The sequence below is a fragment of the Papio anubis genome, chromosome 16 (genome assembly GCF_008728515.1).
Source record: "Papio anubis isolate 15944 chromosome 16, Panubis1.0, whole genome shotgun sequence".
Classification (NCBI taxonomy): domain Eukaryota; kingdom Metazoa; phylum Chordata; class Mammalia; order Primates; family Cercopithecidae; genus Papio; species Papio anubis.
The window spans coordinates 29,255,450-29,278,055 of NC_044991.1; the positions used below are offsets into that span (position 1 = coordinate 29,255,450).

Below are 22,606 nucleotides of genomic sequence, written 5' to 3' on the forward strand. Positions count from 1 at the left end.
AAAGTCTGGCCTTGGCCTCCAAAAGTGCTAGAATTACAGGCATGAGGCGGCCACATTAGTTTTCAAATGCAGACGAAACAAGGGATCGTTGAATGCCTGTTGTCTCAGGTGTGCTCCTAGGCACGGGTTCCAAACTTACAGGTACAAACTTACTTATGGGTAGAGAGACAGATAATAAGTACGTGGTCTGTAAATGTGGTTAATTTCCCCAGAACAGAATCCTGGAATACTGGTCTGAGAGGGTATAATTATTTTAAAATATTTTTGGGGCCAGGTGCGTTGGCTTAGCCTGTAATTCCAGCATTTTGAGAGGCAGGAGGATCACCTGATCCCAGGAGTTTGAGGCTACACTCCAGCCTGGGCAACGGAGTGAGACTCCGAGTGTCAAGAAACAAAACAAAACAAACAAACAAAAAAACTTTTGGCTTACACCGCCAAACTCATGTCCAGGAATTTTGAGGCGATTTATGTGCTTCCAACAGTATAAGACTGATAAGAGTAATTACCTACCAGACCCTGTGTTTGAAGGTTATCATTTGAAACTGATTTTTAATTTGTTTAGTAGAAAACCCAGCTTCTTGTAGTTTTAATTTATATGTCTTGGGTTAGCAGAATGGTTGACTATTTTTTTTTCAGTCGTTCCTTCAAATAGTGAGTCCTCTGCTGGGCTCTATTTGTGGAATATTCCTTTTCTTCTTCAAGGATGTTTGATATCTCTTTTTTCTTCACAGATGTTTGATATTTCCTTTTTCATCTATTGTGTTCTTACCATTTCTAGGATGTTTCTAGGCTTTCTATTCTATTTCTTGTTCTGTACCACACTGAAATGCTTGCGGTAGCTTTACAATTTCTTTTTGACATCTGTTAGGGCAAGTCTACCTTCATGCCTGCTTTTGTTTCCAAGGGGGGAAAACGATAGCTGTTTTCGACTATTTAGTTTTCTAGGTGAACTAAGAATTTTGTGAAGTCTAAGAAATGTTGTTAGCATGACACTAAACCTATACGTCGATTAGGAAAGAAAGGTTGCATAATCAGCTTGGCAAAGGGTTATTGGAACTGGCTTTTAATCTTGACTGGAGCTGGAGCACAACTTCCCTGTAAGGCAGACCTGTGCTCCTCTTGGACTTGGGCGACCTCGATAGTGGTGTGTTCCTTTGTTTGGTGTTCAAAGTAGAGAGAGGTCCATTAAGTAGCTCCCTAGAGAAGCAGTGGCGGCTCAGGCCAGCCCAGCCCCTGGGAAGGCCATCTGCATGGCGGCCGGGAGCCCGGGTCCTGGTGGGCCGGCTCGGGCAGGCGCTTGACCCCTGGGGCCTGCGAGGGGCTGCGGCCACCGGAAGGGGCTGGCTGAGCGCAGCTCGCTGGGTCCTCCGCGCCTTCGGAGCAGGTAAGGCACGCGGGGGTGCGCGCGCGGGGACCGGAGGGGCGCTGGGGTCAGGGAAGGGGCGCCCCTTCTCTTTTGCACCCAACCAGCCCGGGCCTCCCCAGGAGCCCAGACCCCCGAGCTTGCAGTCACTGCTGGCTGCGCCTTTGAGCCTCGCGCAACCCCAGGGAGCGTCGAGCAGGGGTCGCAAGGGGGTCGGGGAGGAGACGCGTAGGCCGACAGAGGTCCCTAATTCGGGGCTCCTAGGGGTCAGGGTAGGGCTAAAAGGGAGTAAGTCCATCTGAGTTTGAGGGGGTGGGCGTCAGCCTGTGGAGGGGGGGCCAGCGTCCCTGTCCCGGGGGCGGGTATGCGGTCCGGGTACTTCGGGGGTGAGGTCGCGGTCCTGCCCTGGCGCTTGAGGTCGGGATCCGGTTAGATGTCCGGGGTCTGGGTCCCCGGCTCCTCCCGCGCTCCCCTCCCCCACGGCGCCGGACCCCGGCAGCCCGCCCCGCCTAGTACTCGGACCGCTTGCCGGCGCCGGCGCCGGCCCCGCCCCCGCAGGCCCCGCCCCGGTTCGCAGGCCCCGCCCCCTAGCGCCCCTTGGCCCCGCCCCGCTGCTCGCCCATTCAGATGTGGGTCAGGGGTGAGCGGGCGGCGCCGACGTCACAAGCTTCCAAGATGGCGCTGGGCGGGCGGCTGTGAGCGGCGCTCGGGGCGCGCTGGGCGGGGAGCCGAGCCGAGCCGGCGGCAGACGGACGGGGCGGACGCGTGCGGCGCGAGCCGGGCGCTGAGGACAAGGGCCGCTGGTAGGGCCGGCCGGCCGGCGGGCGGAGCGCCGCCGCCGACGCACACGAGGTGAGGGGCGGCCTTGGGGGGCGGGGGGCGCGGGGCGCGGGCGCGGGGCCGGGCCGGGTGCGTCCCGGAGAGGGCGGCGCGCCCGGGCGACGTGGGACTGCGCGCGTGGGGGACGCGCTAGCGTCTGGCTGGCCTGGGCGGGGGCGCACGCGGGACCCCTGGCAGGCCCGGGCTTTGTGGGCCAGATGCCCAGAGGGGCGCGGGCGGTGGGGCACCCGGGGCACAAAGCCCACGGGGCCGCGCCAGGCCCAGGAGGCGCGGGTCTGCGGAGCGGGGGTCGGCGGGCGAGCGGGCGCCGGCTCTTTGTGCCTTTTCATTAGCAATCTAATCCGAACAGCGTCGGGCGAGCTGCGCTGCCTGACAGGCGGGAGGGCTCCCATTATGCAAACGGCCCTGCGCCCGCGGCCGCCCCCTCGCTGGAGGATTTTGCGATTTCCAGAACTGCGGTCTTGCACTGTCTGCGGTCTCCTCTCTTCTTGCCTCCTCCCCGCGGGAAGACTGGCCACGGCAGGGGCAGGGGCGGGCCTGGAGGGGCCGCTCCCAGAGGGCCAGGCTCTGCGTCTGGTGGGCTCGCTGCCCTGCCCCCAGACCTCTCCTGTAGGCAGCCGCTTGGCAGGAAGAGAGATGGGCTTGGGGGAGGGGGTCGGCTGGCAGGGGGAAGGGACCGGCTGGCTGAGGGAGGGGGCTGAGGGGCCCCAGCTTGTCACTCTGTGTTTATCTTCCAAGATGGTTCATATTCACACAGGCCTGGGTGTGTGCGTGGTGGGGGGGAATGCCTCTCCCTGGGGGGCAGTGACTTGCGGCGAGGAGGGAATGAGGCCAGATAATGCTCCCAACGGCCCCACCCAGAACTGCCTGGGACTGCCTGTGTAAGGGAGCCCAATGCTGAGCCGGATGGGTTGGAGCGGTGTTAAAGTTATTTATCCATGTCTTCTATCCCCTGCACCCCTAGTCTTTTCTAGTAGGAGTTGCCAAGCACATCTGGAAAGCTATGTTCCCGACCCCCCACTCCCCCAGCAGCAGGAGGGGTGTAACCCAGGGAAGCCACCCCTCTGACATATGTGCTGGGGGGAGGGGCAGAGCCTTGCCCATAGGAATCCTGTGGCGGTGGGTTGTTGACTGATGTGGGGATTGCTGTGTCTCTTGTGCTGTCGGAGAGCTGGCAGGTAGTGGAGGGGCCTTGGGAGCTCCTAGGGTGAACTCGAGGCTGTCCTCTAAGGATCCAGGATGAAGGGATGGAGCTGGGTCACTCAAACCTAAGGCCTTTCTGGGTCTAGCATTTATTGCTTCCTGGTTTCTGGCTTTGCTTCTTTCCCTCCATTCTCATCTGCCAGTGTCTGGACTCCCTGGGCCTTCAAGCAGACATTTTCAGGAGCGCAGGCCATGTGGTTGGTCTGGAGCCCTGTGGCAAGGAGAGTGTGCATGCTTGGTGGAGCAGGGTTGCTGTAGTAGTCTGAAAAACAGATGAGCTGGCCTCTGGAGACAAAACTGTGTGGCGAGACTGCTGGTTTAGTGAGTTCTGAACACCAAGAATAGGGCTGGGAGTCTGATGCTTGGGGGCTGAACTGAGTCCTGTGGCCCAGAATTGTTGCCTGGAAGTGAACGTTCCGTCTTGTGCCATTGAGATTGTGAAGATCTCTAGGTCCCACAGGACAAGCAATAGACTTGGAAGGCTGGGAAGAGGCTCCCCAGCTGCCTGCCTTCGGAGGTCAGAGCTCTCAGGTGGGTCGGCAGGCCAGTGTCGGGTTGGGGGAGGGAGGTTGTAGAGTGCCTGTAGCCCAGCTTTTCTGGCCAGTTGGCTCTGAGTGCTGCTGTGTGCCCAGCAACCTCTCCCTGCGGTGTTTTTCTGCCAGTTGTTGGAACTTGTAGATTAGTCACTGAGGTTTTACGACCGATTCCTGAAAAGAAAAATCTCCCTCTGGTTGCTGGCTCTGTGTAGAGGAAGAAGAAGCCCGAGGGAGTCAGGCCTTTAATTAAAGCAAAACCGAAATGATTGTGAAGTTGCTGGAAGGAGAAGAGAAGGCGCAGGTGGGGCAGGGGTGATGAGTCCTGATGAGTCCTGTTGTGCTGCATGATACCTGCTCTGGGGACAGGTAGGCACGATCCCATCCTCGATCCTCGGTCTTGGCCAGCAGCCCAGCCTTCTCTACAAGCTGCAGTCCTGGATTAATCCTCACGTAGTGTTTTCTTTCCGTAGATCAGATTTCTCATTTTGTTAATAAGCGCAGCCTCCCGTCCACTTGAAGTCAGCTGTTGTGGACGAGGAGCAACAGGGTTTTGCATTATTGAGCTGATAGCCTGCTGCCTTCCTCGAGTCCTTATTGTTTGCGGGGTCAGATCTGAGGGGTGGGGGAAGTGCCATCTAATCAGCAGCTAGCCCCTGGAGAAGAGCTGGCGGGGCAGTTCTGGAGAGAGAGAGCCGTGAGGAAGGAATAAAGTTCAGTTTACCCAGGGGACTTGTGGTTCCAACCTTATTGCATGGTCTGTTGGCCTTGAGCAGTCAGCCCCACCCCATACCTTGTCTTGCCTGCTGCCCCCAGTACCTGATCCCTGGGAGAGTGGGGTGCTTCTTCCTGGGCTGCTCTTGCTGGCCTGGGAGGCAGCTTTCACCACGGGAAGAAAGAACAAATTAAGTTCCTCCCCTGTTGTCTCCTCTGAGCCTGGCCGAGGAGGGACTCCTGTGGGGCAGTGAGAGGGGAACTGGACTTGGTCGCAAAGTCTGTAGTGCATTGCTGGCTCTGCCATTTACTCCCGTTGTGACCTTGGGCAGTGATTGACTCTCCTGCCTCGTTTCTACAATGGGAACAGAACTTGAGTTTACATTCATGTATCACTGTTTTCTGGAGCTCAGCCTAGGGAAGTTAGACACTCAACAAATGATTATAAGATGGGGTGATAAGGACTGGCATCTAGCGGAGCGCAGAGGGCATAGCGGTGGTGTGGGAGGAGCCTGCTGTGGGCTGGCTGAGAGCCCTGGATGCCATGTGGGTTGGGTTGGCCTGGAGGGGAGGGGTTTTAACCAGGAAGTGACTGCTGCTGGGTTTTAAAAGGCAGTGGTAGGGTAGAGGGTGGCAGAGGAGACAGCTGGAGAGCACTGAGGACGCGGACCCACAGATACTGTGTGAGTTGGGAAGCCCGCTTGGGAGACCCCACTGCCAGCCAGGCATGTATGCGGCTCTTTTTCGAGCTTTTTATTCATTCCGCCACATTTTCTGAGCACAAACTCAGTGCCTGGCCCCCTTGGTTTAGACCAAATCGTGTTGGCCCCTGCTTTCTGGCGCTCACAGACTTGCCTGGGTGGGGTGATAGAGGCGCTTGCAGTTCAGCACGCGGTCTGGTGTCCTCTAGAGGAGTGAAGGAGCTGCTTTTGGAAGTTCAGTAGCTTGCTTGGGGGCTGGAGGGTAAGTGCCGTTGATTCCACCGCCTGTGGAGGCCCATATAGTGTGGTGTCTGGAGAGATTTGAGATCCCACTAGGGAGGAGTGGGGCTGAAAGCCCCCTCCCTAAGAGAGGTCCTGGCTCCCATTTAGGGGCTTCTGAACCAGCCCTTCCAGTTTGACTCTGCCTGGCACCGCCAGGGTTCCCTTCCTGCTGGGAGGGGCCTTGCCCTAAGGGTTAGGGACCTGGGCTGGGGGAGGGCTCTGAGGAGGGACTGGGCCCCGAGGGACTGAGGGACTGCAGGCTTGCTTGCCTTGAGCCCAGTTTTAGCTGGGAGTGGCAAAGCAAGAAAAGCTGGTGGGGGTGGGAGCTATGTGTGGGCCCCCAGTGAGCTTGATAAGGGAGGGAAGGCTGGGAGCTGGTTCCAGCCCGCCACAGTTCAGGAGGGAAGGGCCAGACTGCCTGAGAGGGGTGTGGCAGCACTGAGTGGGGAGAGGGACCATAAGAAACTGCTTGGGACCCTCGGGAAGGTGGCCAGGCTTTGGGGAGGCCCTCCTTCTGACTATTCTATTTTCCTCTTTCTTTCTTTTCTTTTCTTTTCTTTTCTTTCTTTCTTTCTTCTTTTTGTGGTAATGTTAGTGGGTGGAGAGTGGGAGTGCAGCCTCGGTGTTAGAACAGGGGGACTTGGGGGTTCTTCTGATGGTGAGAGGGAACAGGGATGGGTCAGCCAGGTCCCTCTAACCTAGAGGCAGCTGTTTTTTGTGAGGTGGGCGGCGCATCGTAGGATCTTAGGTGCATGTTCTCTGTTTAGGGGTGATCATACACGGGGTGTGGTGAGGAGGGAGTGTGTGGAGTCCCCAGCCTTCCCGTGGCAGTTCCCAGTGTGACTAAAAGAAGGCAGGGATTGGGTTTGGTTAGGTGGGTGCTTCCAGATGAGAGCTGGCCTGCTGTGGAAATGGAAGAGCTCCTGGCTCTGGCAGGGGTGTGGCTGCTGTACAGACTTGTCCCCTGCCGTCCTGGGCTGTTGCCCTGCGGCTTGGGCTTCAGCTTCATTCCTCTGGGTGGGTGGGTTCTCTCTGGCAAGTGTGGGAAGGGGCCGCTCCCATTACCACACTGAGGCCTGAGCCCCTTTGAGGGGGAGGATCTGTTGCATGGCCTTTGCAGCCCTCTCACCCCTGCTGCAGTGCGGGAGGTGAGGCTGCAGCACTCGGGAGATGGTAAGCTGTTGGTGACCTCTCATTCACAAAGTAAGGGAGAGTGGGGCCTGGGACTTTGGTGACTTGTCCTTGTGTGGACACAGTGGGGCTTTTCTGGGTGATGAGTGCAGGCTGCACATTCACCCAGCACTTGCTGTTGCTCATGCTGCCTGGCAGAGGCCTGCCTGCTGGTGCCCTGGTTCTCACCTTGGGCTATACCTGTCTCTGGGGTGGGCCCAAGGCACTAGCTTTTCCTGAAGCTTTTGAAGTGAACCTGGTGTGCAGCAGAGTTTGAGAACCGCTTCTCTAGCAGGTGATGCATCTTTGTTGATAATAGAATCCACAGGCAGAAGGATGAGTAGCCCGAGCAGCCCGTGCTTTTACCTGTGGTGCTCACTAACTGCTTTTCTCCGAGGACCTGGTGGGGTCAGCAGTTATCCAGTGAATGAATTGGTAGAATCAGTCATGCCGATTCTTGGGTAGTTACTGGGCACAAAGGGTGAACAGCAGGAAGAACCTAGACCTTGTGCAATGGGGGCTTCTCCTGGGAGGTCCTCTGGAGGTGGGTCCTACTAACCCTGTAGCATGGGCTTTTGGAGTCTGCCTGGCCTGCTTTCCTGGCTGCATTCTTGGGCTCTTGTTGGCCTGTATGTAGTCTGGTGGGGCCTCACATAGTGCAGTTTGGGTTGAGCAGACGTGGCCAATAATGGGAGCCCCTGGGACTCCTGGGACCTCTGCCTCGTTCTCCCTGGAAGAGGTTTGTCCCTGAGGTTGGTTTCCTGGGCTGTGTTATATGAGGAAGGTATATGAGGCCACTAATAGGGGCAGAGAAGGAAGAGTGGGAGGGGACTGAAGGTGGAGGGGACGGGACAGGAGGCAGAGCTTTAGGTAGGGCCTGGCTGGGTCTGGCCCCCTTTGTTGGAACGGAACAATGGGTTGTTCTGGGGTTTTGTTTGTATTTGAGGGAGAGAGGCTATAAGACAGCTCCTGCCAGCTAGGAGCAGCCTATCATGTGAGGGGACAGGTAAGGCCCCTGGGTGTGGTTCTGATCAGCATCCTGGGTAGGAAGTCTTGCCCTTTAGAGAAGGGACAGCAACCTGGCCAGGGGCAAGAGAGGAGATGGGAAAAGGAGCTGAGAAGGAAGGGGTGGTGCACATCTTGGTAGCTGGGCCTAGGTAGTCCTGTCCTGAGTGAGTGATCTGGGGATGGATTCCTGCCCTAGGTCTTGTGCCCCTTCACTGCAGCCCTTTCTGGAACCCCATGGCCCTTCCCCTTTGTGGAAGCAGCTGCTGTTATAGTTTCTGTCTGGCTGGTACCAGGGAACTTGGCTTGGAAGATGGGAGGAGGATGGTCCCCACGGAGTTCCGACAGAAGGCCAGAAAGGTAGTGGTGAAGAGGTAAGCACTCATCCTGGGCTCGTTCCTGGGCTCAGCCTGGCAGTGGACATTTTACACCCGATTCAGTTATCAGAACACACCAGTGTGGTCCTCATCATTTTGTCAGTCCTCGTTGTACAAGTGGCTCAGAGAAGTTAAAGAGAGTCATACGTCTAGAGAGTGAGTGGAGGAGCTCCAGGTGAAGTGTGTGAAAGCCTCGGACACATTTGTGAGTGAGGACTCCTTACTCTGCGCAGTGCTTGGGCTGGAGGGCAGCTGAGATTTTCATTTTGAATGGGGTAGTGGGATGGCTGCGCTTGACAAAGCCAGGGAGTCTGGCTCCCAGAGTGGGAAGGTGGTCCCCTGCAGGTCCCCTGCTCCTCCCCAAGGACCAGGGGCCAGAGAGCATTCTCTGGGTCGTCCTCATCTTTCCAGTCACACGCAGCTCCTTACTGTCTGGTATGTGGGAATCTTCTGCCCCACGGCATCCTGTGCCTTTGCCGAACACCTCCAGGAGAGCCATGTGGGGGATGGTCTGGACGTTGCAGGGACCAGAGCTGAGCTCTTGAGATTCTTTGAGTGTGGACAAACGGGGTGCCCTTGGTGGTGTGGGGACGCAGGCAGGGTAGCTCCTCTGGGTGACTCTTGGTAGGTTGTCTTCTGGTAGATGGACTGGGGGTGCGGGTTCTGGTGCTTCAAGGTGGTTGTCCTCTGACTGAACCAGATCCCAGGGACCAGGCGTCAGCCCCGTGCTGGCCGAAGGGAGAGGGTTGTTGCCAAAGTCTCACATTCCAGGCATGTGTTGATGCTGATAAGGCAGCAGGGCTGGCTTAGCCGCTTTGGGCAGGAGGGGACTTTGACTTCATGCCCCCAGCAGGCAGCATGCACATCTTGCTTCCTGGTAGCACCCCTCCCCCACTGACCCCCTCTGCTTGCAGGGGCAGTGCCGCGCTCAGCAGCGTTTCTGGCTTAGTAGCAGGCCTCTGGAGGCCTATTGATGGATTCTGCCAGCACTGCCTCTTGGAGTATTCGAGGATGCCATTGGAAATGTCACTTCCTTTTATTTGCTGAAATTTGTTACTCTCAGGTTTGGCAGTAGGCCCCTTGTCCAAGATTTCAGCTTTTGGGGAACTTCAGTTTTGTGGAAAGATGACTCCTGCTTCCTCTGTGGGCCAGTCTCTTAACCTCTCCAGGCCTCATTCTCCTTGTCTATAAATGAGTTGTTAGACTCAAAGTTGTTTGCAGACCCTGGGGATCCCCAATACCTTTTTCAGTATATTTAAAAGTTACGAGGTCGGATGGGGTGCTCACGCCTGTAGTCCCAGCACTTTGGAAGGCCAAGGCGGGTGGATCATCTGAGGACCGGAGTTCCAGACCAGCCTGGCCAATATGGTGAAACCCTTCCTCTCCTAAAAACAAAAATTAGCCACATGTGGTGGCACATGCCTGTAGTCCCAGCTACACAGGAGGCTGAGGCAGGAGAATGACTTGAACCTGGGAGGCAGAGATTGCAGAGAGCCAAGATTTTGCCACTGCACTCCAGCCTGGGTGACAGAGCGAGACTCCCATCTCAAAAAAAAAAAAAAAGTCGCTGGCCCCTGCCCTGGGTGGACACTTGCACTGCCAGAGTTGTGTTCCCCACTGTCAGCCAGCACTGGGGGCTGAGACCCACCAGTTCTACACATGTCCAGGGGAGGCAGTACAGATGACTGAGTATTAAATCTAGACCTTTAATTACACATCTTTTTACTTTTCTTTTTTCTTTTTTTTTTTTTTTTTGAGACGGAGTCTGGCGCTGTGTCACCCAGGCTGGAGTGCAGTGGCGTGATCTCGGCTCACTGCAAGCTCCGCCTCCCAGGTTCAGGCCATTCTCCTGCCTCAGCCTCCGAGTAGCTGGGACTACAGGCGCCCGCCACCACGCCCGGCTAGTTTTTTTGTATTTTTAGTAGAGACGGGGTTTCACCATGTTAGCCAGGATGGTCTCGATCTCCTGACCTTGTGATCCGCCCGCCTCGGCCTCCCAAAGTGCTGGGATTACAGGCTTGAGCCACCGCGCCCGGCCATCTTTTTACTTTTCTATGTGATGAAATAGGAAGGATACATGAGGCATTTTTTGAGATGGAGTCTTGCTGTTGCCTAGGCTGGAGTGCAGTGGTATGATCTCAGTTCGCTGCAACCTCCACCTCCCGGGTTCAAGTCATGCTCGTGCCTCAGCCTCCCGAGTAGCCGGGATTACAGGCACCCACCACCGTGCCTGGTTAATTTTTTCTATTTTTAATAGAGTCTGGGTTTCGCCTTCTTGGCCAGACTGGTCTTGAACTTCTGATCTCAGGTGATCCGCCCTTCCTGGCCTCCCAAAGTGCTGGGATTACAGGCATTAGCCACCATGCCCGGCATGAGGCTTTAAAAAGTTTTTTTTGTTCTTTCTGTTTTTTTTGGTGATAGGGTCTCCCTCAGTTGCCTAGGCTGGAGTGCAGTGATGATGTAATCACGGCTTAGTGCAGCCTCACCTTCTGGGCTCAAATCATCCTCCTGCATAAGCCTCCCGAGTAGTTAGGACCACAGTCATGTCCACACCCAGCTAATTTTTTTGTTTTTAGAGGTGGGGTCTCCCTGATCTTGAACTCCTAGGCTCAGCCAATCCTCCTACCATGACCTCCTAAAGTGTTGGGATTACAGGTGTTGAGCCACTGCGCCCAGCCTACATAGCAACTTTGTTTTTTTTGAGATGGAGTCTCTCTTGCCCAGGCTGGAGTGCAGTGGCACAATCTTGGCTCACTGCAACCTCTGCTTCCCGGGTACAAGCAATTCTACTGCCTCACCCTCCGAAGTAGCTGAGATTATAGGTTCTTGCCAACATGCCTGGCTAATTTTTGTATTTTTAGTAGAGACTGGGCTTCTCCATATTGGGCAGGCTGGTCTCGAGCTCCTGACCTTGTGATCGCCTGCCTTGGCCTCCCAAAGTGCTGGGATTACAGACGTGAGCCACCGCACCTGGCCTACATAGCAACTTTTGTTTTTTCCTTGAAACGGAGTCTTGCTCTGTTGCCCAGGCTGGAGTACAGTGGCACAGTTCTGCCTCAGCCTCCCGAGTAGCTGGGATTAAAGGCATCTGCCACCACACCTGGCTAATTGTTGTATTTTTAGTAGAGACGGGGTTTCACCACATTGGCCAGGCTGGTCTCAAACTCCTGACCTCAGGTGATCCGCCTGCCTCGGTCCCCCAAAGTGTGGGATTACAGGTGGGAGCCACTGCGCCTGGCCCATAGCAACTTTAAAGAAACTCATTTGTCAAGCTTTAGTGTAATATCAATGAAGAATAGACACATGGTTTTCTGAAAAAGTTATTAAAATACTCCTTCTTTTTTTCTGTGTAAGGCTGTTTAAAGACTTTAATCAAAACCACATATCCTAACAGACTGAATGCAGGAGATAGAATCCAGCTACTTCTGTTAGACCAGACATTAAAGAGATTTATAAAAGTGTGAAGCAATGCTATCCTTTTTTTTTTTTTGAGGTGGAGTCTTGCTGTGTCACCAAGCTATAGTACAGTGGCATTATCTCTGCTCACTGCAACCCCCACCTCCTGGGTTCAAGTGATTCTCCTGCCTCAGCCTCCCGAGTAGCTACAGGTGCACGCCACCACACCCAGCTAGTTTTTGTATATGTATATATATTTTTTTTTAGTAGAGATGGGGTTTCACCTGTTGGCCAGGATGGTGTGGATTCTTTTTGTTGTTGTTGTTTAGATAGTCTCACTCTCACCCAGGCTGGAGTGCAGTGGTGCGATCTCACCTCACTGCAACCTCTGCCTCCTGGGTTCAAGGGATTCTCCTGCCTCAGCCTCCTGAGTAGCTGGGATTACAGGCACCTGTTACCACGCCCAGCTAATTTTTGTATTTTTTAAAATTTTAATTTATTTATTTATGTATTTTTTGAGATGGAGTCTCTCTCTCTCTCTTACCCAGGCTGGAGTGCAGTGGCATGATCTCGGTTCACTGCAAGCTCCGCCTCCCAGGTTCACGCGGTTCTCCTGCCTCAGCCTCCTGAGTAGGACTACAGGACTACAAGGGTGGGGACTACAGGCGCCCGCCACCACACCTGGCTAATTTTTTGTATTTTTGGTAGAGACATCCGTGTTAGCCAGGATGGTCTCGATCTCCTGACCTCGTGATCCGCCCGCCTCAGCCTCCCAAAGTGCTAGGATTACAAGCGTGAGCCACAGTGCTCGGTCTATTTTTTTTTTTTTTTTTGAGAGGAAGTTTTGCTCTTGTTGCCCAGGCTGGAGTGCAGTGGCATGATCTCAGCTCACTGCAGTCTCCGCTTCCCTAGGATCAAGTGATTCTGCTGCCTCAGCCTCACCAATAGCTGGGATTAGAGGTGCGCACCAACACATTTGGCTAGTTTTTATATTTCACCTTGTTGGCCAGGCTGGTCTCGGTGATCCACCCACCTCGGCCTCCCAAAGTGCTAGGATTACAGGCGTGAGCCACTGTGTCCGGCCTTTTTTTTTTTTTTTTTTTTAAAGACAGAGTTTCGCTGTTGTTGCCCAAGCTGGAGTGCAATGGCACGATCTCAGCTCACTGCAGCCTCCACCCCCCAACCCTCCCCTGGGGTAAAACCTTTCTCCTGCTTCAGCCTCCCAAGTTGCTGAGATTACAGGCATCCGTCACCATGCCTGGCTAATTTTTTGTATTTTTAGTAGAGATGGTGTTTCACCATGTTGGCCAGGCTGGTCTCGAACTCCTGACCTCAGGTATCCACCCACCTTGGCCTCCCAAAGTACTGGGATTACAAGCGTGAGCCACTGTGCTCAGCCTTTTAAAAAAATATTTGCTTTTCTAATGCAGTAAGTAGAACAGTGATGTGTAAAGTAGTCTCTCTTTACCTGTGGGGGTATGTTCCAAAACCTCCATCGGAGGCCTGGAACCATGGGTAGTGCTGAACCCTATATGTGATGTTTTTTCTATACATACGTGCCTGTGCTAAAATTTAATTCATGAATTAAGCATAGTGAGGAAATAGTAAAATAGGACAGTTATAACAATATGTTATAAAAGTTATGTGGATATGCTTTTTCCCTTTTTTTTTTTTTTGAGACGGAGTTTCACTGTTGTTGCCCAGGCTGGAGTGCAATGACACGATCTTGGCTCGCTGCAACCTCCCCTTCCCAGGTTCAAGCGATTCTCTTGCCTCAGCCTCCCTAGTAGCTGGGATTATAGGTATGTGCCACCACGCCTGGCCAATTTTGTATTTTTAGTTGGTCAGGCTGGTCTTGAACTCCCGACCTCAGGCGATCCGCCCGCCTCGGCCTCCCAAAGTGCTGGGGGGTAACAGGTGTGAGCCACCGTGCCTTGCCGGATATGCTCTTTCCTTTAACATATTTAATACTCACCTATTTTCTACCCGCAGTTGACCAAGGATAACAAGCTGAGGAAAGTGAAACTGAATAAGGGGTCACTACTGTAATACATGGTAACATCAAATACTGCAACAGCCCGGATGCGGTGACTCACACCTGTAATCCCAGCACTTTGGGAGGCTGAGGCTGCAGAATGGCTTGAGGCCAGGAGCTCGAGGTTGCAGTGAGCTATGATTGTACCACTGCGCTTCAGCCCGGGTGACAGAGCAGGACCCTGTCTCAGAAAAAACTCCACAAAGCAGTAACATAGAAGCCACATAAGCAGATGCTCTTTAGGAGTTCTGACTAATTTAAGAATGTAAACAACACAATTTTAGAACCAGTGGCAAGGAGGGTGCTAGGCATTTCCCTCTTCACCACGTGCCTCTGTATCTTTCACATATTGTTTCACTCTATCTCTTCTCAGCCTTGGCTCTGACCAGCATTTGCTCACCTAATGAATGTTTATGAGTGCCTGCTACATGCCTGGTGCTGTGGCTGCTTGGGACAAAGGGTCTAACTTTGGGTACTGGTCTGTGGGGTGGTCGGGGGTAGACAGGAGGGAAGCGGCTTGGCAGCTGGTGCTGACGTTGGGAGCTGGGAGACAACAGGCAGTTCTGGCTTCACTGAGGAGGGAGTCGTGTGGGGGCAGGCTCCTCCCGGAGTAGGGCACAGCCTGCAGGAGCTCTCAGGTGTGTCTGTGGAAGGGGTGAGGTGGGCTTGATACCCCTATGGGAAGTGCTTTGCTTGCCAGGCCTGAGCATGGACTTTATCCCAGGCATCAGAAATTTATTGAAAGCTTTGTGGTTTTTTTTTGAGATAGTTTTGCTCTCATTGCCCAGGCTAGAGTGCAATGACGCGATCTCAGCTCACTGCAACTTCCACTTCCCGGGTTCAAGTGATTCTCCTGCCTCAGCCTCCCGAGTAGCTGGGATTATGGGCGTGTGCCACCATGCTCAGCTAATTTTGTATTTTTAGTAGAGATGGGGTTTCTCCATGTTGGTCAGGCTGGGCTCGAACTCCAGACCTCAGGTGATCTGCCCGCCTCAGCTTCCCCAAGTGCTGGGATTATAGGCGTGAGATACCACGCCTGGCCCATTGAAAGCTTTAAGCAGGGGAGTTGCTTGATGAGATGGGTGTTTGAGAAAGATAACTCAGGGTTATTGGACTCTGAATTGGAGGGTACAGGGACTAGGCGAGGGTTGGCTGGAGGGGTTGCAGAGGGGTGATTGTGTTCTAGATGCTGATATTTTCACTTAGAGTGGCTCTGATTCTGCCCTTCTTTCCCCTGTAGACCTTGGGAGGTTTCCTGGGATTTCTCCCTCCTGGACAACTTCTGTTGAGTTGCCTGCCACCTCAGGTGTGGAGGCCCCAGGTTCTTTTGCTTTGTATGATTAGGACAGGGTGATATTTTCTGGGTTATCTCTTGTGGGAACTGAGCCCGCCAAAGCCCTCATTTGTGCATTGTTATAGCTGCCCAAGTGTGTGGCCCTGCTGCGTTTGATGGCTGTAGACCAGGTGACCTCTCAGGTGGTGAAAGGCGGGTGCTCTGTGAGTGCACTTCAGCTTTAGCCTCTTGGCTTCTCTGTGGATTGGGATTTAGCTCCTCCCTGTACCAGGAAGGTCTCTTTCCTCTTTTTTTTTTTCCTCTTTCTTTTCTCTCTCTCTCTTTTTTTTTTTTTTTTTTTCAATGAGACAGGGTCTCGCCCTGTTGCCCAGTCTGGTCTTGAACACCTGGACTCAAGCGAGCCTCCTGCCTCAGCCTCCCAGAGTGCTCAGATTAGAGGCATGAACCACCGCACCCGACGTTCCTTTCTTTTGAGACTTCCACACAGAGCAGGCTCAGCTTCCTTAGTAGACTTAGCCATTGAACTCTAAGAAGTTATTTACAGAGGTGGAAATAGGCCGGGCACGGTGGCTCATGCTTGTAATCCCAGCACTTTGGGAGGCCGAGGCAGGTGGATCACGATGTCAGGAGTTCAAGACCAGCCTGGCCAAGATGGTGAAACCCCGTATCTACTACAAAAATTAGCTGGGTGTGGTGACAGGTGCCTGTAATCCCAGCTACTCAAGAGGCTGAGGCAGGACAATCCCTTGAACCCAGGCAGCAGAGGTCTCAGTGAACTGAGATTGCACCACTGCACTCCAGCCTGGGCAACAGAGCAAGACTCAAAACAAACAAACTAAAAATGGTAAATTACATGTATGTCTGTGTGTGCACAGTCTTAAAGAACAGAGAGATAAGTAGTGGTAAACTCACTATTGGTTGAATCGTGGGTGTCCCACTGAGCGAGACACAGTTGTTCCCTCGTGGCCACGTAGGAAATAGCCTCCCAAGTTCCTGGGACAGCCCATGCACTTCTCCCTGGCTTATCCCCACTTCCCTCTAGAAGCCAACAGTCTTCTGAATTGTGGGTCAGCCATCCGCTGGGTTTTGTCAGTTTCCCACCTTTGTCTGGATCCTGAAACTGCGAATGATTTTGGCTGAGTTCGCTGGGAGCCGGGTGCCCTGCACTCTTGGGACACCAGGAGCAACAGTTCCTGTGTTCCCATTCTCCATTTCAGTGTTCAAGGTGGCACTATCCACACATAATCACCTGTCCTACTGGCAGTGAGCATTTGGGTGGTTTTCTGGGTTTTGTTTTTGCTGCCTTCTGAGTAGCTGACTTTTCACCCCCAAGCTATGCTTCTTGAGGCAGAGAAGTGCCAGTTTATTTTGTTATCTGTCTCTAAATCCAGTTCCTTAATGCACCACTGAGACTCAGTTTAGAAGTGCAGTGAAACTTTGTGAGCGTTTTTCTCCCCAAGTCTGAATGGATCCCTCTCTGATTCTTTGAGTTCTTGGGCACTTCTCTGCTAGACACTTTCAGGTTACCTACTGGACAGGATAGACCTTCTCTATAAAGTATCACACTTGGAGGCTTTTCAGGCACAGTGCCATAGATTGTAATATTTTCCATAGCAATTGCCCAATTTTATCTGTAAAAAATTGCTTTTTAAGGCCTGGTACAGTGGCTTACACCTGTAATCCCAACATTTTGGAAGGCTGAGGCAGCAGGATCACTTGAGCCCAGGAGTTTGAGACCAGCTTGGAAAACATAGTGAGACCTCATGTCTACAGAAAATTTTAAAAATTGGCTAGGCATCGTGGCATGCACCTTTAGTTCTGGCTACTTAAAAGGCTGAGACGGGAGGATCCCTTGAGCCCAGAAATTAGAGGTTGCAGTGAGCTATGATCGTGCCACTGCACTCCAGCCTGGGTGACAGAGCAAGACCCTGTCTCCAAAAAATCACAAAACTTCCAATGGATACCGAATGTATAACTTTTTTTTTTCTTTTTCTTTTTTTTTTTTTGAGACGGAGTCTCGCTGTGTCTCCCAGGCTGGAGTGCAGTGGCGTGATCTCGGCTCACTGCAAGCTCCGCCTCCCGGGTTCACGCCATTCTCCCGCCTCAGCCTCCCAAGTAGCTGAGACTACAGGCGCCCGCCACCACGCCCGGCTAGTTTTTTGTATTTTTAGTAGAGACGGGGTTTCACCATGTTAGCCAGGATAGTCTCGATCTCCTGACCTCGTGATCCACCCGCCTCGGCCTCCCAAAGTGCTGGGATTACAGGCTTGAGCCACCGCGCCCGGCAACTTTTTTTTTTCTTATTTGGAGTAAAATAACTTGATCCTTGATCGTTGGCTGTAGCTCCTGAGCCATTTGAGGCAATGGGGGGTTTGTGTGTTGATTACCTATGAAGGAACAAGTGGGCTGTTTCCTTCTCCCCAGCAGCTTCCTTTGACCCTAAGTCCCTGAGAGCCTCACCCATTTTCTTCTTGGCTTCCTCCCTTTGATATGCCCAGCTGGCTCCTGCCCTAGCTGGCTGCCACCAGGACCTGCTGGAGGTTTTTGCTGGGAATTATTTGGTGTCCTGTTTGAACCTCGCTTGCCGTGCTCCCAAATTTCCTGTTTCTCCTGGGGTTGCCTTTCAGGATTTGCAGAACCCCTTCTCCTTTAGAAGTGTCAATTGGGGGCCGGGTGCGGTGGCTCAAGCCTGTAATCCCAGCACTTTGGGAGGACGGGCGGATCACAAGGTCAGGAGATCGAGACCATCCTGGCTAACACAGCGAAACCCCGTCTCTACTAAAAACACAAAAAATTAGCCGGGCGAGGTGGCGGCGCCTGTGGTCCCAGCTACTCGGGAGGCTGAGGCAGGAGAATAGCGGGAACCCGGGAGGCGGAGCTTGCAGTGAGCTGAGATCTGGCCACTGCACTCCAGCCTGGGCGACAGAGCGAGACTCCGTCTCAAAAAAAAAAAAAAAGAAGTGTCAATTGGGGCTGGGTGTGGTGGCTCACGCCTGTAATCCCAGCACTTTAGGAGGCCGAGGTGGGCGGATCACCTGAGGTTGGGAGTTCCAGGTCAGCCTGACCAACATGGAGAAACCCCGTCTCTACTAAAAATACAAAATTAGCCGGGTGTAGTAGTGCACCCTTGTAATCCCAGCTACTCAGGAGGCTGAGGCAGAAGAATTGCTTGAACCCGGGAGGTGGAGGTTGCAGTGAGCCGAAATTGCGCCATCGCACTCTAGCCTGGGCAACAAGAGGAAAACTGTCTCCAAAAAAAAAAAAAAAAAAGTCAATTGGACCTTAGGACAACTTAAAAACATTATCAGGTTTTTATCTTTTAGATAGCAGACATGAGTCTGCTCCTCATAAGGATTTACAGTAGTCTCTCTGTTTCCCGTGGGCTCCTGGCTGGCTTGTGTGAGCTCCCTCCTCTAGGATGGGCACTCCATCCTGGACATTGTGGCATTGCCAGCTGTCCTGCCAATGTTCTGCTTCCTGTGTTGCTGTTATTGGTTGGGGGTCCAGGAGAGGTTGCTGCCTGGACTGAGTCTGCTTGCTGATCAGGATGAAGTTGATCTCTGCTTCCCTTCTGAAGGTTTCTGTGCACTGTATTGAATTCAAGGACGTCCTATGTAAGAAGTGTGCATAGCTCCAAGAGTTCTTTACAAATGATATGCCCTTGTAACGAGCATCCAGAGTGAGAAACACAACCCTGGAAGCCCCCTCATGTATCCTGAAGCTTTTAGTCACTCTCAACCCCCACCCATATGATTAGTGCTGCCTGCTTTTTTTGAATGTATGCAAATAGAACTGTAACTGTCTTTTTGGCTGTGGCATCTTTGCGCACAAGTATATTTGAGAGATTCATTTGTGGTGTTTGTAAGTCAAATCATGTGAAATTATCAGCAATCAGCTGTGTTTTTACGCCTAAAAGGTAAATTCATACAGTTCAACCTAAATGTCTGTCCTGTTCACTGCTGGATCATAGTCTCTTCCACCTGCAGCTGCCCCTTCTCAGGGTGGCCATAGGAGTTGTTTTCCAGTGTTGGGCCTTCATGAGTGTGCCTGCCTGTTTGGTGCGCATACGTGTGCATTCTTGTTGGCGTATACCTTGGGTGAGTTTTTGGGCCCACAGCTGGCTAGCTTGCTTGCTTGCTTTATTATTTATTTAGAGACGAAGTCTTGCTCTTGTCGCCAGGCTGGAGTGCAGTGGCGCAATCTCAGCTCCCTGCAACATCCGCCTCCTGGGTTCAAGTGATTCTCCTGCCTCAGCCTCCCAAATAGCTGGGATTACAGGAGCCTGCCACCACGCCCGACTAATTTTTGTATTTTTAGTAGAGACGGGGTTTCACCATGTTTGCTAGGCTAGTCTCAGACTCCTGACCTCAGGCGATCCACCCACCTTGGCCTCCCAAAGTGCTGAGATTATAGGCGTGGGCCACCACCCTGGGCCTTGGGCCCACAGCTTTAGATTGTACCATCCAAGGGTTTTCTAAACCATGTGAGTTTTCTGGCCAGGTGCAGTGACTCATGCCTATAATCCCAGTACTTGGGGAGGCTGAGGTGGGCAGATCACTTGAGGCCAGGAGTTGGAGACCAGCCTGGCCAATACGGTGAAATGCCATCTCTATGAAAAATACAAAAGTTATCTGGGTGTGATGGCGCACTGCACTTCTCTGTAATCCCAGCTACTTGGGAGGCCTTTCCAACATTTGGTGTTACCTTTTTCCTGATAGGCTTTGACGTTCTTATTCTTTCTGGAACAGTCCTGTTCTTGTTTAAAAACATCCCCGTTTCCCTTTTGTCCCTGGGAGATACTATTTTAGCCTTTGTTTGGCTAATCAAAATCCCATCTTTAGTGTCTGTTGTTGAGTTTTTGTGTTTTTGTTATTTTGGATTCGCTTTCAGCATGTCATCTCATTCTTGTCCCAGCCCAGGGGGTCAGGCGGTATTGTGTACAGACAGTGCAGCGGCTCCTTAATGCCAGTTGCCGAGCTTTTGCCAGGCCTGGAGAACTGCATAGGTGCAGGACTGCCAGTAGTTCTTCCTGCTCTTCAATCATTGAAATGTTTTGTTTTATGAAGTAATGATGGTAGAAGATGATAGGGTTTCTGTTTGTTTCTAATTCTAGTCTTTACTTGGCATTAAGAAATTGTTAGCTGCTAGGGTTGATTTTGAAATTGTGAAGTTGGAGAGTCTCTCCTGGAGCCGTGGGCTGGATGGCTGCAGCTCTGTGACTCAGCTGTGCTGGGTGCTTCCCTTTGGGGCTCAGTTACCTCGTTTTAAGGTGTCCCTGGGGTGAGAGAGATGATCATGATAGTGCCTTCCACCTGGGCGGCCCAGGCTTTCCTCGCCCATTTAGTGCCTTGCATGTAGAATTTCCACCTATGGTCTGCTGTGCTGCCATTGCTTGTCCTCCTTCCCTGCCACACAGAGCTGTGTTCTCTGTCTGCCACTCATGCCTGCTTCTCTGATCAGAGTTTGTGGAACCCTCTGGCATGGTCACCATTCTGGTACCTGTGGTAACAAGCTTAGCCTTGGTGTGGCACATTCTAGGTCCACCGTTTGTATTCACCAGCCTGTGAGCTTGTGTACATGGGACATGTGTCTTCGTTTTGGGGGCCTTCTCCTTCCACTTGATGCCCATCCCTTAAGCATTTACTCCTTGCAGAGTACTTGGCTTTCAGGCCATGGAGAGCTTTCCAATCAGTGGTGTCCAGGTAAAAACAAAAGAAGGGGCCGGGCGCGGTGGCTCAAGCCTGTAATCCCAGCACTTTGGGAGGCCGAGGCGGGCGGATCACGAGGTCAGGAGATCGAGACCATCCTGGCTAACACGGTGAAACCCCGTCTCTACTAAAAAATACAAAAAACTAGCCGGGCGAGGTGGCAGGCGCCTGTAGTCCCAGCTACTCGGGAGGCTGAGGCAGGAGAATGGCGTGAACCCGGGAGGCGGAGCTTGCAGTGAGCTGAGATCTGGCCACTGCACTCCAGCCTGGGTGACAGAGCGACACTCTGTCTCAAAAAAAAAAAAACAAAAAAAACAAAAAAAAAACAAAAAAAAAAGAAGGAAAAAAAGCTTCTAACCTAGCCCTTCTCAGACTTGACTGTGTGTTTGAGCCCCCAGGGTTCTGGTGGTTAGAGCTGGATGGAGCCTGAGCGTCTGCATTTCTAACAAGATCCCTGGTGGTGCTGCTGCTGTTTCTTGGGTCATGGCCAATGAGCAAGAAGAGCAGGGAAGCGGGCTGGAGAGGACTGCAGAAACCAGCACAGGGCCCGTTTTGCCTCTTGACATACGTGGCTGCCAGATTCCTGCCTTTTCCTCACCTACTAGGAACAGCAGCTGCACATCCTCTAGTGGTCTTGCATGGGCTCCTGCTCTGTGGCTGCCAGCGAACCTTTTACCCCCACACTCAGGTCCCTCTTGGGAGGCAGGGTGGTGTTGGGATGGAGTTTGGAGGTGAGCACAGCATTCGTAGTAACTATCACAATCTTAGGTGTTGTTCTTGGCTGGCACAGGGGCAGAGGTCTGAGGCTCACCAATGCCCGGGCTGGAGTGTGATGGTCGTCCCCAGGCTCACTGCAAGCTCCCACCTCCCGGAGTTCCAACAATTCTCCTGCCTCAGCCCTCGAGTAACTGGGACCCAAATGGCGTCTTACCATGACTTGGTACACTGTATTTTTAACAGAAGGCAGGGTTTTGACCCAGTGCAGCCAGGAGATGACTCCTGACCTCATGTCCGCCAGCCTCAGCACCTCCCAAAGTACTGAGGTCAGGCCATGCCTAACTTTGTTATTGTGCTGCTGCTTTTTTTTTTTTTTGAGGCGGGTCTGCGGCTCATTTTGGGCTGGAGTGGGTGGCTGGATCTCGGCTCACTGCAAGCTCCGCCTCCGGGTTTGCCTTGTCCCTGCCTCGGCCTCACGGTAGCTGGGACTACCCAGAGGCCCGCCACCTACGCCCGGCTAGTTTTTTGTATTTTTTAGTAGAGATGGGGTTTCACCATTTGTAGCCAGGATGGTCTCGATCTCCTGACCTCATGATCCATGATCTCGGCCTCCCAAAGAGCTGGGATTACAGGTTTGAGCCACCGCTCCCGGCCTATTCTGCTTCTTAAAGCAGTGTTCCCCTGCCTCTCTCCAATATCCTGTCTCAGAACTCTCAGCCAGATGGTGCCAGGGCCCCAGGCCCTCCTTGGTGCCAGCCCTAGCAGGGGAAGTCAGCTGCAGGCCTCCAAGGTCTTCCTGGCCTCACTCCTTGCTGGCTTCAAACCCGGAAGTGATGAGAGCGAGGGGACCAAGGCTGTAGCTTCTGGGGAAGTACAGTTTGGAGGCATCTTCGGTCCAGCTCTCCTCTCAGCAGCCCATTCTAGCCTTTTCCTTGTGCTGGAGTGTTAGCCTGTGCTTCCTCATCTCTCAGAAGGGACAGTACACATGGGCGGGTGGCTCGGACCATGCAGGGCTCGGCCCTGCTGTGGGCAGCACAAGGTTGTCAGTAGGACCCGTGGGCATTTCAGAACAGGCTTGGGAAAGTCACTGGGCTGGGGTGGATGCTACCTTCCTCACTCTAGGCCACAGGGCTGGCCTGAGGAGCAGAGAAGGAGGAGGCCAGCCTCAGGTCCCAATTGGTGCATCACCAGTGTGTTGAGTGGAACCCGAGTGTTTATTTTGTAGAAGCTGCATTGGAGAGAGCTGGGCTCCTGGCATTTGTGGAGCC

The 22,606-nt window shown here is 53.1% G+C and overlaps 1 protein-coding gene across 1 annotated transcript in view; it reads left to right on the top strand.

The window, feature by feature from the left end:
- Window positions 1–2,009: 2,009 nt before the first annotated feature.
- The window catches only part of HIC2 (HIC ZBTB transcriptional repressor 2), a 35,412-nt gene continuing 14,815 nt past the window's right edge, over window positions 2,010–22,606 (top strand). Inside the window, exon 1 of the mRNA XM_003905266.4 lies at window positions 2,010–2,215. The gene's annotated coding sequence lies outside the window, so the exon portion shown is untranslated. The remainder of the gene's footprint in view (window positions 2,216–22,606) is intronic.